The sequence below is a fragment of the Uranotaenia lowii genome, chromosome 2, assembly GCF_029784155.1.
Source record: "Uranotaenia lowii strain MFRU-FL chromosome 2, ASM2978415v1, whole genome shotgun sequence".
In the NCBI taxonomy this organism is placed as follows: Eukaryota; Metazoa; Arthropoda; class Insecta; order Diptera; family Culicidae; genus Uranotaenia; species Uranotaenia lowii.
The window spans coordinates 338572005-338588588 of NC_073692.1; the positions used below are offsets into that span (position 1 = coordinate 338572005).

The window sequence follows — 16584 nt, forward strand, 5'->3', positions numbered from 1 at the left end:
AAAATTTTGAATAATTTTGAAGGTTGAAATTCAGGAAATAAAAAACGTTTTCAAATGACAAAGGCCTATAGCCATAGCAATAGCCTTGATTTGAAAAGGATGGTTCATAGTAAACATAACAGATGGCGCACATGGCGCCCAAAACTGAAAGTTGAAAAAACTTCTTCATTGGACCCCTGTCAGGAAGGTTTGCTCAATCGGGCCGATTGCAAAACAGAGATGCCAGCACTCGAATTCTAGCGGTTAGAATTCGATCTATTTTCGGCTCGATTTCCATCCGCCTGCTCGATTGCTCGAAAACCGGCGATATTTTTTGCAGTGCTGCTATGAACAAAACGAAACACGAGCAGTTTTCAATCGCAGCAATCCGGGCGCGTGTTTCGTTTTGGTGCGTGATTGTTGTGTTGTGAATGTTTCCGCTGTTTTTGTTCAGAAACATTTTGAGCGCTGTAGTAAAAGAAACCATTGTCCGGCGATAATTTAATAATAAGCAAGGTATGTTAAGATTGATTGAATTCTAAATAATCAAGTTTTATTTATATAATTTTCTAACCCATTATCGTCCCCACAGTAAACATCGGCTCATGCAAACAAAGCTTCCAAGGAAATGTCCCGTGTGTAAAAGCTTTGGTGGAATTTCATCCCGGACATCGTTCCCGGACCCACTCAGAGGTGGTGGCTTCACTTGGATGAATTTTAATTAGTTTTTGGCGTGATACTTAAAAGTGGAAAGCAAGGTAAATACCGATGTAAAAAAATTATCTTTTTCAAGATTAAAATTTTAATTCTTGTTGATCCAATCTAGATTCGAATTTGGAAAATGTTTGATTGATTGCATTTGAATATCCTCTGAACCGATCATTTTCATCGGTTAAGATCGCGGTACACCTCAGGTGAAAATGAAAATGAATAATCTTATTTTATCAAAAACTAAAAAAAGTGACACATATTGGCTTTGTAACATGGTGGAATCGTTGGGGAATAGTTAAAAGCTGAATTTTGAACCGGTCTCGGAGTTCCCCAGCAACACCCAGGCCCAGCATGCAAAAGTAAAATTATCGTTGAATTTCTATGTTCAGCGGTTTTTTTTTTCAAATAGATCAAATCAAGTTATATTTTCCGTTCGTAAAATTTTACGATAAATTAATTAATGATTTTGCCTTCTCAGATCTCTTGCGCTTACAGTTCCATGATGCGAACGTATGAAGTCGTATGGGGTATATGGTCGACTTTGCCGGTCCATCATTTTAATGCAAAAAAAAAAAATTAACGCGCACAACAGAAGAAGAGGAAATCAAACATAAAACTGGCCCCGTTTCCGTTTGGTAAGTTCTTATTTACGATTGACCAGTAAGGAACAATTAAAAAAAACACCCCCTAACTATTTCCAGTGAAGCTGTTTTCATTAGTGGTAGCACTATGCAATAACTAATGCCTTCTTCAGCAGTCTCGCCAAACTGGAAAAGCGGTGAACTTGACAGTAATCCCGGTGGATTAGAACAAAGTCTTCGTGAATCCTCCACTTCCAGCCGACATAATGGGAAGTTCAACACCGTCACTCAACTATTAGCTTAAAAGCAGCAAAAACTGTTGGTGTCAGCAGCAACTGCTACAGCAGTATCAGCATCGGATTTTCACCTGCTGCGTCGTCGAAACCTTCGGTGGCCGGATCCAATTTCGGGTCGACTATGCGAGACCGCGCCCCCACCATCTGCAACAATAGGCTGTGCTAAATGCTAAATTCAGATAATAAGTACAAACAGTCTTACTCCCGTTGGCAGGAAGCGATGTGATGATAGAATGAAAGCTACAGATTTAGAGGAATACTAGAGCTGAGAACGAGTTGCTGCGTATGAGGACGATAACAGGTAATCAAAGCTCTTGTAATAATATTTTTTGCTATTTATTACATTATTTCAGTATTTGTCCTAAAGCTATTTTTTTACTGAAGTGCAGCAGTTGTAAAAGGATCCACTAGATGCAACATAATAAAAGGGGCGCTAAGACGGACGAATGCTGTGGTCCTGTGTGTATTCATCGTATACCGTGGATTCCTCGCAATGCATGTGAAGACGTTTTTGGCTCAGGAGATTGCCATCGATGCTAGTATCAATCTGCAGGATAATTGCACATAAAAAGAATCGTCCGTTCAACATGATTTTTTTTAACTCATCGCTTTTGGAATTTCTACAAACAGCTAAATCGGACGATGTCGATTCGATGATGGACGTAAAAGAGCGAAAGGTTACTTATAATGGTAAGTTTTCCAATTTTTTTTATTTATTATTTTCGATAGATTTTTTTTATAATCAAAACATCAATACCAAAATTTATTTTTTGTCAATTTAAATTCAACTAAGAGGATCAGGATGCAACATGAAAAACACAGATTCAGATTACTTATTTATTAAATTAGCTCTGAGAACCATAGTCAGAATCAGAGAAATGATAATTATCAATAATCTTTTTAACTCAGGCGCAAAATCAAGAGTAAAAATTTAAAAATTTAAACTTAAAAATATAACTTTAAATTAACGATTAGCTATTTCAGTTATTCTTATGCTTTATATTGAAACTTTTTGAATACATGTACTCCTAATTTTTCGGAGTTCGACCAGACCGAAATGAACGCTAATAGCATTTTTTCGAGACTATTGAGCTTTACGTACAACTATTTTCTTGTACAGACAAACACTATAAATTCAAATAAGTGCAATTAGTAGTTCATAATCCTAGAAGTTTTTTCAGGTCTATCAAACTCGCTGTTTTGATCTAGCAGCGACTGTTGTATCAATTTTCTTATGGTACTCAGTCCAGCCTGGTCGAATCTCGACCAATTATGCTTAGATGGGTTATGATATACCTATAAATAGGTATCATGATTATGAATCTAGTTTAAAGAAAACATTGAGTCATTCTTAAGAATTGAGAAATTTTTCGTAGGTATTTGAGAATTATGATTTTTTTTTATTAAGTACCTGTTCTATTTTTTTAAATTAAGCACAAACATTCAAAATAACAAGCACCAAAGAGCTTAACCAAAACCTACTAAAGGGAAAAAAAGAAATTAAAATGAAAAAAATTAACTTCAATCTTTTCAAATCAAACTTTTAAATCAAGTTATCGATTTTGTAATTATTTTACATCTTATTTAATTTTCCAGGTTTACCGAACTCTCTGACTCCGAAGTTTGTCCCAACCAAGCAGCTGTTGCTGATGACTATGAGTTTCGATTACGTAGGTAATTTTTAAATAATTCGTTTTGATCATAGATCATCTATTCATTCTATTCTATTCATTCCAGCTTTGTAGAGATTAGCTATAGGAATTCTAGTAATTTGATGACAGCTCCAGATGATGTTGAAGTAAATAAATAACGATTTTCCACTTTCACTGACGAGTTGTTACCTTGTCGCGATAGCGATGCCACAGACACGGTCAGTGAATGCAATCGTCGCGAAAGTGGGTGAAACTAAATTTGGGCCCAGTCATAGCTTCCCTACCAATCACCCACCGTACAATTAATAGCTCTGGTATGGATGTCCTTCACGTGCCTACATCACAGCCTCCACCGCTTGGTCGGTCCAGTGGTATGTTCAATTTATGCATCAACAATTGCTTCAAATTAAGTAATTTTTTTTCATTTACAGAAAAAGATGCATGCACTATACTTTTGTCGGAAGATGAATCCCTCAAACAAGCGTTTTGGCAGAAAAAACTGAACCCGCATTTTGATTCGATCACCCGGGAGAATTTTTTTAGTTGCCATTAGCAATGATATTAATCTGCAGAATGATTCTGGTAGCCATTTTTATAGCCGTAACTTTTAACATGAAACGTCAAAGATGTAAATGCGAGGAAAATGCATTAAGAAAAATTCAATAAAATGAATTTGAAGATGATTTACCGTGATTTACCATCGAAATAAACCTCCGGTGGTACAGAACAAGGTCATCAACAAAAAAAAGCCCAGTAGCAACAGCAACAGAAGCATCAAAGCTAGCCCAAAACTTTGATAACGGAGGTGTTGAAAAACTAGTATCTTGTCAACCAATTTCGTAAATCGAGTCTACCATTTCCGAAAATTTCGGAAGGTACGAAACCGCAGTTAGACCAAGTATATCAACTACTTAATCAATATTCCTCCGTATTTTCTCGGATAATGATGAAGTTGTGAAAAAATCGGGATCTCAACCTACTAGGAAAACAAGTTCGACTGCTACCACTGCATGTGCTACAACAACAATTGGTGCACCAACGTTCAGCTCCGGAACGATGACTGGTAATTTGGGTGATTCTATTTACGATCAGTATTGGTCAGTGAGATCATCGAAAGGAATTTTAATGAACAAGTTTTTTTTTAATGTTATGTAAGTTAAACGACATGCTATCTATTAATCGATGTCATATTCGTTTTTCTTTCATTTCAGTTTCAGTCAACAGAAAAAATTTTTACGAGCAACGTTCGGCTGCATCAATTCGATGGGTTCCAGATCGAAAAGCAGGACAAGTATTCACATGAGATGAAACTGTCAATATAGACGTACCTACCACATCCTTAAAATCGTCGAGTGCTTCAACAGCATCAGACAAACAGATTGAGCTGAGGAAAATCGGGCGTTGGAAGTGTTTAGTCGAATTATTTGGAACGTTCGCAAGGGACTGTCATTGCAGCAGCAGCGACAGAGATTTCTTGGAGGCAAGCATCAATGCCAACACTGATGGTGGTCGCACACAAGACCAATTTAATGGCTACGATAAGTCGGACTGAGCCAATCTTTCCCAACGGATACCGCGGCCTGCCTAACCTACACTATGAAGCACACAAGAAAAAAGTTCGACCTAAATTCCTTGGCTGTGTACTGTGAAGGTAGTTATGATATATGATATAAGTAATGGAAGAGAAAGAGAAATTGATGAACCATCAGATCTTACTATTGCTAGAATAGAAATCAGGACAGGCATCAAATTAAATGTTAATATTGTTCAATATTGACGCCAATAATGTGTTCTCACAATTTGTCATTATAATGTTTGTTAATATTTAATAGACATTAGAAAAATCCATTAATTTGAGAAAATTAGGTAGAGTTGCACTTGGAGTGCTATCGATTTGGCCGACGAAGAATCGAATAAAGAGAAATTCTGGTGCTCTTCTGGTTTCTCTCTATCTCAACTGAACCGTTGGCTTCGGTTCATATCACCTTCTCTTGATTATTTACTGTGTTCTGTACCGGTGCCGCCATGATGTCACGCGCCGGATTTCAAACTCGAAAAATTGCTCAATTGCTTCTTTCCTACATTTCCTACATATATCGCATCAGAATGGTCACTCAAGTACAAAAGTACTTATTGAAAAAAAAACTTGCCCAGCTTGGGGATCGAACCCTGACTTTTGTGGAGAGAATCGAACACGCTACCACGAGACCACGCCTAGATGTTGTCCTAACTGAAACTAAAACTCGAAGAGGTGATTTGATTTTGAAAGCACGTCAATGCACTTTTTGTGACTTATCAAATCCCGTTTAAGCACTTTTGTGTCCTTTATGTGACTTACCAAATCCCGTATTGAGCACTTTTGTGCCCTTTATGTGACTTAAGTCCCGTATAACGTACGTATAGATCCCTTTTGCAGCTTTCAAGTAGGTTAATCAGCACATATAGTTCACTACATAAGTACATAAAGTTTACTAATTGGGCAGTTGATTCTCTATGTCAGCCAATATGTAACTTTCAATGCCTTCATTCAAGTAAATATGTGACTTTTGGTTGCTTGGGTAGTGATCGTGAGATGTTTTATCAAGTGCAATTTGAAAATATCAATAGAGGAAGTGATAAAAAAAGGTGATTTTTTTTACTGTTTTGTCTAGCGGACTAATATACAGGCTTGACTTTAAGTCTATTTACAAGTTAGAAAAGCTTTCCAGCGGTGAAATGATCAAAATACGGTGGTCAAATCGTGCGCAAAGCATTTGGACCACAAGTAGGAGATATTTTAAAGATTTTCTTAATGATCAGCAAAACAAACTCTTAAGTGGGCACCTGGCAGGTTTTTATCCGAAAGTTACTCGTTGACAAGCTTTGCCTGTATTTTTTTGAGAAAAACAAGGAGAAAAAAAATGAAAAAATGATGTCTAGTACTTGACAATTTGTGGAAGCAGCAAATCAGTCAGTAATTCATAACGATTGACACGACGAATGTCGATATTTATGCAAAGAAAACTACCTCCAAATTCGATCGTTTTCCTTACAAAGAACTTAAATACGTCCCACAATGTTTAAACTCTGTTTTGGTTGGATCTGGAATCATGCCATTGAGTGAAAACTGTGACGCAGTGATAAAAAGTTAAAAGAGTTGTTTTTGTGCCGAAGGAGAACAAATAGCTGAATTTTTGTCACATCTGCGACCAAATTTAAAATTTTGAATAATTTTGAAGGTTGAAATTCAGGAAATAAAAAACGTTTTCAAATGACAAAGGCCTATAGCCATAGCAATAGCCTTGATTTGAAAAGGATGGTTCATAGTAAACATAACAGATGGCGCACATGGCGCCCAAAACTGAAAGTTGAAAAAACTTCTTCATTGGACCCCTGTCAGGAAGGTTTGCTCAATCGGGCCGATTGCAAAACAGAGATGCCAGCACTCGAATTCTAGCGGTTAGAATTCGATCTATTTTCGGCTCGATTTCCATCCGCCTGCTCGATTGCTCGAAAACCGGCGATATTTTTTGCAGTGCTGCTATGAACAAAACGAAACACGAGCAGTTTTCAATCGCAGCAATCCGGGCGCGTGTTTCGTTTTGGTGCGTGATTGTTGTGTTGTGAATGTTTCCGCTGTTTTTGTTCAGAAACATTTTGAGCGCTGTAGTAAAAGAAACCATTGTCCGGCGATAATTTAATAATAAGCAAGGTATGTTAAGATTGATTGAATTCTAAATAATCAAGTTTTATTTATATAATTTTCTAACCCATTATCGTCCCCACAGTAAACATCGGCTCATGCAAACAAAGCTTCCAAGGAAATGTCCCGTGTGTAAAAGCTTTGGTGGAATTTCATCCCGGACATCGTTCCCGGACCCACTCAGAGGTGGTGGCTTCACTTGGATGAATTTTAATTAGTTTTTGGCGTGATACTTAAAAGTGGAAAGCAAGGTAAATACCGATGTAAAAAAATTATCTTTTTCAAGATTAAAATTTTAATTCTTGTTGATCCAATCTAGATTCGAATTTGGAAAATGTTTGATTGATTGCATTTGAATATCCTCTGAACCGATCATTTTCATCGGTTAAGATCGCGGTACACCTCAGGTGAAAATGAAAATGAATAATCTTATTTTATCAAAAACTAAAAAAAGTGACACATATTGGCTTTGTAACATGGTGGAATCGTTGGGGAATAGTTAAAAGCTGAATTTTGAACCGGTCTCGGAGTTCCCCAGCAACACCCAGGCCCAGCATGCAAAAGTAAAATTATCGTTGAATTTCTATGTTCAGCGGTTTTTTTTTTCAAATAGATCAAATCAAGTTATATTTTCCGTTCGTAAAATTTTACGATAAATTAATTAATGATTTTGCCTTCTCAGATCTCTTGCGCTTACAGTTCCATGATGCGAACGTATGAAGTCGTATGGGGTATATGGTCGACTTTGCCGGTCCATCATTTTAATGCAAAAAAAAAAAATTAACGCGCACAACAGAAGAAGAGGAAATCAAACATAAAACTGGCCCCGTTTCCGTTTGGTAAGTTCTTATTTACGATTGACCAGTAAGGAACAATTAAAAAAAACACCCCCTAACTATTTCCAGTGAAGCTGTTTTCATTAGTGGTAGCACTATGCAATAACTAATGCCTTCTTCAGCAGTCTCGCCAAACTGGAAAAGCGGTGAACTTGACAGTAATCCCGGTGGATTAGAACAAAGTCTTCGTGAATCCTCCACTTCCAGCCGACATAATGGGAAGTTCAACACCGTCACTCAACTATTAGCTTAAAAGCAGCAAAAACTGTTGGTGTCAGCAGCAACTGCTACAGCAGTATCAGCATCGGATTTTCACCTGCTGCGTCGTCGAAACCTTCGGTGGCCGGATCCAATTTCGGGTCGACTATGCGAGACCGCGCCCCCACCATCTGCAACAATAGGCTGTGCTAAATGCTAAATTCAGATAATAAGTACAAACAGTCTTACTCCCGTTGGCAGGAAGCGATGTGATGATAGAATGAAAGCTACAGATTTAGAGGAATACTAGAGCTGAGAACGAGTTGCTGCGTATGAGGACGATAACAGGTAATCAAAGCTCTTGTAATAATATTTTTTGCTATTTATTACATTATTTCAGTATTTGTCCTAAAGCTATTTTTTTACTGAAGTGCAGCAGTTGTAAAAGGATCCACTAGATGCAACATAATAAAAGGGGCGCTAAGACGGACGAATGCTGTGGTCCTGTGTGTATTCATCGTATACCGTGGATTCCTCGCAATGCATGTGAAGACGTTTTTGGCTCAGGAGATTGCCATCGATGCTAGTATCAATCTGCAGGATAATTGCACATAAAAAGAATCGTCCGTTCAACATGATTTTTTTTAACTCATCGCTTTTGGAATTTCTACAAACAGCTAAATCGGACGATGTCGATTCGATGATGGACGTAAAAGAGCGAAAGGTTACTTATAATGGTAAGTTTTCCAATTTTTTTTATTTATTATTTTCGATAGATTTTTTTTATAATCAAAACATCAATACCAAAATTTATTTTTTGTCAATTTAAATTCAACTAAGAGGATCAGGATGCAACATGAAAAACACAGATTCAGATTACTTATTTATTAAATTAGCTCTGAGAACCATAGTCAGAATCAGAGAAATGATAATTATCAATAATCTTTTTAACTCAGGCGCAAAATCAAGAGTAAAAATTTAAAAATTTAAACTTAAAAATATAACTTTAAATTAACGATTAGCTATTTCAGTTATTCTTATGCTTTATATTGAAACTTTTTGAATACATGTACTCCTAATTTTTCGGAGTTCGACCAGACCGAAATGAACGCTAATAGCATTTTTTCGAGACTATTGAGCTTTACGTACAACTATTTTCTTGTACAGACAAACACTATAAATTCAAATAAGTGCAATTAGTAGTTCATAATCCTAGAAGTTTTTTCAGGTCTATCAAACTCGCTGTTTTGATCTAGCAGCGACTGTTGTATCAATTTTCTTATGGTACTCAGTCCAGCCTGGTCGAATCTCGACCAATTATGCTTAGATGGGTTATGATATACCTATAAATAGGTATCATGATTATGAATCTAGTTTAAAGAAAACATTGAGTCATTCTTAAGAATTGAGAAATTTTTCGTAGGTATTTGAGAATTATGATTTTTTTTTATTAAGTACCTGTTCTATTTTTTTAAATTAAGCACAAACATTCAAAATAACAAGCACCAAAGAGCTTAACCAAAACCTACTAAAGGGAAAAAAAGAAATTAAAATGAAAAAAATTAACTTCAATCTTTTCAAATCAAACTTTTAAATCAAGTTATCGATTTTGTAATTATTTTACATCTTATTTAATTTTCCAGGTTTACCGAACTCTCTGACTCCGAAGTTTGTCCCAACCAAGCAGCTGTTGCTGATGACTATGAGTTTCGATTACGTAGGTAATTTTTAAATAATTCGTTTTGATCATAGATCATCTATTCATTCTATTCTATTCATTCCAGCTTTGTAGAGATTAGCTATAGGAATTCTAGTAATTTGATGACAGCTCCAGATGATGTTGAAGTAAATAAATAACGATTTTCCACTTTCACTGACGAGTTGTTACCTTGTCGCGATAGCGATGCCACAGACACGGTCAGTGAATGCAATCGTCGCGAAAGTGGGTGAAACTAAATTTGGGCCCAGTCATAGCTTCCCTACCAATCACCCACCGTACAATTAATAGCTCTGGTATGGATGTCCTTCACGTGCCTACATCACAGCCTCCACCGCTTGGTCGGTCCAGTGGTATGTTCAATTTATGCATCAACAATTGCTTCAAATTAAGTAATTTTTTTTCATTTACAGAAAAAGATGCATGCACTATACTTTTGTCGGAAGATGAATCCCTCAAACAAGCGTTTTGGCAGAAAAAACTGAACCCGCATTTTGATTCGATCACCCGGGAGAATTTTTTTAGTTGCCATTAGCAATGATATTAATCTGCAGAATGATTCTGGTAGCCATTTTTATAGCCGTAACTTTTAACATGAAACGTCAAAGATGTAAATGCGAGGAAAATGCATTAAGAAAAATTCAATAAAATGAATTTGAAGATGATTTACCGTGATTTACCATCGAAATAAACCTCCGGTGGTACAGAACAAGGTCATCAACAAAAAAAAGCCCAGTAGCAACAGCAACAGAAGCATCAAAGCTAGCCCAAAACTTTGATAACGGAGGTGTTGAAAAACTAGTATCTTGTCAACCAATTTCGTAAATCGAGTCTACCATTTCCGAAAATTTCGGAAGGTACGAAACCGCAGTTAGACCAAGTATATCAACTACTTAATCAATATTCCTCCGTATTTTCTCGGATAATGATGAAGTTGTGAAAAAATCGGGATCTCAACCTACTAGGAAAACAAGTTCGACTGCTACCACTGCATGTGCTACAACAACAATTGGTGCACCAACGTTCAGCTCCGGAACGATGACTGGTAATTTGGGTGATTCTATTTACGATCAGTATTGGTCAGTGAGATCATCGAAAGGAATTTTAATGAACAAGTTTTTTTTTAATGTTATGTAAGTTAAACGACATGCTATCTATTAATCGATGTCATATTCGTTTTTCTTTCATTTCAGTTTCAGTCAACAGAAAAAATTTTTACGAGCAACGTTCGGCTGCATCAATTCGATGGGTTCCAGATCGAAAAGCAGGACAAGTATTCACATGAGATGAAACTGTCAATATAGACGTACCTACCACATCCTTAAAATCGTCGAGTGCTTCAACAGCATCAGACAAACAGATTGAGCTGAGGAAAATCGGGCGTTGGAAGTGTTTAGTCGAATTATTTGGAACGTTCGCAAGGGACTGTCATTGCAGCAGCAGCGACAGAGATTTCTTGGAGGCAAGCATCAATGCCAACACTGATGGTGGTCGCACACAAGACCAATTTAATGGCTACGATAAGTCGGACTGAGCCAATCTTTCCCAACGGATACCGCGGCCTGCCTAACCTACACTATGAAGCACACAAGAAAAAAGTTCGACCTAAATTCCTTGGCTGTGTACTGTGAAGGTAGTTATGATATATGATATAAGTAATGGAAGAGAAAGAGAAATTGATGAACCATCAGATCTTACTATTGCTAGAATAGAAATCAGGACAGGCATCAAATTAAATGTTAATATTGTTCAATATTGACGCCAATAATGTGTTCTCACAATTTGTCATTATAATGTTTGTTAATATTTAATAGACATTAGAAAAATCCATTAATTTGAGAAAATTAGGTAGAGTTGCACTTGGAGTGCTATCGATTTGGCCGACGAAGAATCGAATAAAGAGAAATTCTGGTGCTCCTTTTTACGTGAAGACTTTTTTGAAACGTTTTTGTTAACATTTTTATCTTTATTTTTAATCTTTCAGATTCTATCGAAATATTCACAAACTGCTCTTCGAAGGCCCCATTCTAAAAGAACTCTAGGTAGGGATTGTATGGAATATATATTTTTTACCACTCCCAACAATGAATAGAGCGAATTAATTAAAAAAAAAAAAAAGGAAACCCAGTAGCGCCACGACCAATGAAGAGCCGTCATCTGGTGCTGGAAACGGTTATGACGCAGTCATTCCCTCAGTGGTTGCATCAACAATTTCCGGTATAGAATACATTTCCCTACCAGCCGTTCAGCCATCATCGATTAATATGAAATTTTCTATTGCAGTTCCGAAGGCCACCACCATTCCTTCCATCCCACCAGGAATGTTCGCCCAACACATCGTATCAGCCGCTGCTTATACCTCTTCTTGTGCCATTGCCGATTAAGAAGCGGAAGATGGTGACGACGATGATGCATCGTTTCCAGCGAATATGATCTTCGGCCAGTCAAAATGGGCGATGAAGATTAGAATCAGGTGTTCTGTGGCCGTTCAAAGTTGTTCAGGACGACAAACAGTTTAAGAGGCCTCGGCGAGTTGAAATTTTGTGTAGCAAAACTGATCCAAGCAAATTTCGAATTGTCATGCGAGGCGAACAGATGGACAAAATTGCTGCCAACCATTCCATTGAATAAGCTTGCGCCAAACATCGCAATGTTTTATAGTCGAAGAGGCACCAAACGAATGTATTAGAAGAACAAAAACTAAAAAATAAACAAATGAAATAAAAATCTAGCTTTTTGTAACTTAACCGAAAAACCTAAATGAATGGCAACAATGCTAATGGGCCCAGAAACGGTTCGAAAAACCGTTCGGTTTCGGTCCGAAATCGGTCCTTTTTTACGGATGGATGCTATGGCAATCGGGCCAGAATCGGTTCGAAAAATCGTTCGGATTCGGTCCGAAATCGGTTCTTTTTTTCGGATAGAGGCTATGGCAATCGACCCAGAATCGGTTCGAAAATTCGTTCGGTTTCGGTCCGATATCGGTCCTTTTTTCGGATGGACGCTATGGCAATCGGCCCAGAAACGGTTCGAAAACCATTAGGTTTCGGTCCGAAAACGGTTCGCTTGTTTTGACATTTGATCTGCTCGAACTGGTTGAAAAAACTTATCGTCGTCCGAAAAAGTGTTTCATTTTCGCACGATTTTCTACTAAACTCGGCCCGATTTCTTATACGATTTCGGACCGATCGAGCAGATGAACGGACAAAAATCGGGCCGATTTCGGGCGATTTTTCCTGTCTGGGACGCTATCTCAAAAACCACTTGACAGAACTTTACAAAAATTACCACCAGTAAACATTACATTACTTGACAGCTTCACGGTAAATTGATTAAACTTACATGGATACATTCAAAAGTTTTAAACAAAACAAAGTGTTACATTTTATTTAAATACACTCCTTATCAAGAAGCGAATAGAAACTAGCGAGTAACAACCAGTATCGAGTTGCAATAAACGAGTCGCGAGTTTCGAGGAGCGAATAACTAAAAATCGAATAGTAACAATCGAGATTGAATTAATTAATTCTAAGTTAAGTTTATTCCTGATATTACTTCTCCAAAAAAATTTCAACGCCACTAATTATAAAAAAGAATTCTGTTTAACAACTCCAGTGGCGTAAATGCTCTCGAATAAAATTCAGTGTTGAAGTTAACAAAAAGGTAATTGAGTCTTGGTAACCCTACTTTATCTAAATACAATTGTTTTAACACAGGCAGAGGCATCAAACAACAGATAAATATTTTGAAGATTTTAAAATTTTATGACTTCGTTCAAATTTCTGGAAGGAAAAATATCTCAATTTCATTAATGAAATTCAGGACACAGGATTATAAAAATGCTTTAAATTACACCAACTTGCAATGAGAACTTTTTCTTCATAATATGTAGGTGCTGTATAATCTTTGAATAAGGGAGTCTAATGGTCAATGGTTTTATTGGTATTATTCAAATGGCCATTTGTTTATTTATCCCAAAAGGCGCAATAAGCCCAAATTTATTTCGGTACCATAAAAACTAAATACATTAAGGATATATTTATTTCCAATTTAAATTTAAATATCAAATATTTTGAACTTTTGAAAATGCCATCAACAAAAATTATACAAAATATTTGTTTTTAATCTCAGCTGTGCAGTTCCATGATCTTCGAATATAAAACTTAACAAGTCGCCGCAATTGGCACCCTTAACGTTTCAATTTCCTAATAATCTTGAGCAATGGAGAACATTCACCCAAGAGTCCAAAAGCAGCGAGCGGGCCAGATCAGAAGATTTCGAATCGAAGCGAAACGCGAAAGCAATTATTCCATATTACATGATAATTGAATGATGATGTTCGAGAAAATCCGCGCCTGTGGGATCATCTTGGTGGCCTGCAGAAGTAGAGCAGCCTTCGAAAGCCTTCTTGGGAAGATCATCCCGATCTCTTGGACGTTTGGCGGCGGCTCAACATCAAGTCTCGCTAACCGACTCACTGAGTGGTGAGAATGAGTAATGACGTCGGTTTCGTTCAGCGCAAGTTAGAGGCTGCTTTTGCCCGAGCCTGATCGACATCATACACATGAGCCACACAGGGAAATCAAAGACGACGGACAGAGAAAGGCGAGCGAGCGAGATGATTCAGCTACTGTACAAAAGCTCATAAATGATTACACCGACAAGGCTCGGGGAAATGAGTTCGAATCTTCCACTTGATGTGTACTTTGGTTCTTTGGCGGAGGCCACACAATGTTGACGGGGTTGACTTTTTCTCAATGAATTTTTATACGATCGTAATTATATCGGTAGCAACCTTTCTGTCAGCCTTTGTAATGGGTTATTCTTGGGAGATGATTGAGGTTTTTATGTTTATAGGCACAGTGAAAACGATGATGTTAAAAAATTGTTAGATCTCGAAAAAAGTTTGATAGACTTTTTTTTTAATTATTTTCGATAGCAATACATTTTTAAACAATTTTCAATAACAAAAAAAAATCCTCAAGGGCTCGAATACTGTCAGGCAAATTTGACGGATGAAGATAAATTTTAGCCAGAACTGCAGTCAATAACTTAATCCCATAAATTGGTTCTAGAAAAAGTACCCCCACTGTGAAAATCTTCAAAAACATCATGATTAACTTGGTATAACTGATTTCAAGACAATATTAAAGCCACTTTGAAGAATCAATAGATCTTTCAGGAGCCGCACTGGAAAGAAAAATTTTGTATCATCTACTTATACCAGTTCAAAAATGTCCGATTAGGGAAAAATTAGCCATTGTGATACACCAATGTTGAAAGAAACATACCCCAGCCGGAAGAGACGTGGCAGCCCCTCAACCTTTACAATTAGATACTCTGGGCCCATAGAAGAGGTTGCAAAAATACTATGTCTATTTAGCAAATCTCTGTGAAGAAAATGCGCTGATAAGTATGTACAATAACAAAGTTGATATGATTGGAAAAGTACTACTGGCATAAAGACTCGAGCTCCCAGCATAATGATGCATGATCAGTACATTCAAGCGAAACAAGAAAAACATTTTATGGGATTTACATCCTATTGGATAATTCGTCCCAAAAAAAAAATAATAATAATAATGAGTATCGAACTCACAGCAACATTCTCATCTCGGCTTCCAGTCCGTTATCTTACCCAGTGCACCATCTGGGTCGGTTGGTAAACGAAGGTTTATTGTCATAGTCCGATTATCAAAAGCGCACTGGATTGCCCATCTGCCTTTTGGTCAGTGTTTTTTCATCCTCCTTTGTCTTTGATGGAAATGGAATGAGAATAGGGTGGGAATGAAAAACTAGAAACTGTTTTCTATTGCCGGCCTGCTTACATACATAGGGGAGATAAAGGCATAATAGCCACCTTAAGGAAAACGCTTATTTAACCATAGAGAACAGCTATAATATGTGAGGTTCAAAATTATGTTTTTAATATTCAAGTGGTAAAATCGATTTGAAATGTAGAAACTATTCAAATATTGAATATTCGGGAGTGCCTTTATTCGTTAAGTGTGATCGAGTGTTAAATATTGAGCGTTGCGCCCCCCTCCAGCAACATAAACAGTTTGGACAACGTTTCTTCTATGTGCTGCACCGAGCGGAAACTGTCCAAGAAATGACGGGAAACAGGTTCACCAACTACCATGTCCAAAAATTATTTGCTGAGTCCGTTCCATGATACTTTGTATACGTAAAAGGAATGATTTGTGGAAGATTCCTCATGGAAATCTTCCGGTTTTAATAGGTACATTGATTCACGAGAGTCGATAACGGAAAAACGATTGCACGTTTCAGATGTTTGTTGGCTCAGCTATTTTATCCGAAACGTGGTCCGTTAATTCATTTAAGATTGTTAAAAATCATTACATAAGTAACAATATGTTTGACATTCAATCGTTGTATAGACCCATATTTTAATTTCTAGTTGCTGGTCAAGGAATATCTAAATAAGGTAGTATCGAGAGCCATATTGGATTTTTTTTGTGACGTCACAAAAACGATTGTATCGAAAATTTATGTGAGAATGATAGGAATTTCAAAGAAAAACACGTTTTCAATCGAAATCGAATTCCAATTTCATTTCTACATTGTTGTAGGGCCTCTTTTTGACTATGTAATGGAGTTTTTTTGTCCTTTGAAGATTGCATCAAGGTTTTTTCTTAATTTATTAATGAATGCAATGTCGCCTTGAAGCTAAATCGTGCAAAAATGAAGAAAATACCAACTTAAAAAAAGGTCTTGCTGGTAGATATTGAGTGTTCAACTGATTGTCATGATTTTAATCCAACCGGTTTACCATATACAATTCTTATTAACAATTAACATTAATTCATGATTGTTAACTCAGTTTACTAAAATGCCAATAAAAGATTGTGTTTTTGTATAAGAAATTGTTTTGATCTTTTTATTGTAATGAGAAGCTTAAAATGCACTGA

The 16584-nt window shown here is 36.8% G+C and overlaps 2 long non-coding RNA genes across 13 annotated transcripts; both read left to right on the forward strand.

Moving 5' to 3' along the window:
• The first annotated feature begins 377 nt into the window (after nucleotides 1–377).
• On the forward strand, nucleotides 378–5142 carry LOC129746648 (uncharacterized). Of its 6 annotated transcripts, none has more exons than XR_008737337.1 (9): nucleotides 378–495; nucleotides 572–737; nucleotides 1169–1325; nucleotides 1392–1868; nucleotides 1921–2257; nucleotides 3164–3241; nucleotides 3305–3590; nucleotides 3651–4370; nucleotides 4431–5142. It is a non-coding gene; the product is annotated as an uncharacterized LOC129746648 (long non-coding RNA). The 6 variants fall into 6 exon arrangements; XR_008737336.1 differs by having other exon boundaries at nucleotides 1952–2257; XR_008737339.1 differs by having other exon boundaries at nucleotides 1957–2257.
• A 1648-nt stretch (nucleotides 5143–6790) lies between these two features.
• LOC129746142 (uncharacterized) lies at nucleotides 6791–12363 on the forward strand. Of its 7 annotated transcripts, none has more exons than XR_008737252.1 (11): nucleotides 6791–6910; nucleotides 6987–7152; nucleotides 7584–7740; nucleotides 7807–8672; nucleotides 9579–9656; nucleotides 9720–10005; nucleotides 10066–10509; nucleotides 10587–10785; nucleotides 10846–11285; nucleotides 11637–11869; nucleotides 11936–12363. It is a non-coding gene; the product is annotated as an uncharacterized LOC129746142 (long non-coding RNA). The 7 variants fall into 7 exon arrangements; XR_008737248.1 differs by having other exon boundaries at nucleotides 7807–8283; nucleotides 8336–8672; nucleotides 10066–10785; XR_008737247.1 differs by having other exon boundaries at nucleotides 7807–8283; nucleotides 8367–8672; nucleotides 10066–10785.
• Nucleotides 12364–16584: the final 4221 nt, after the last annotated feature.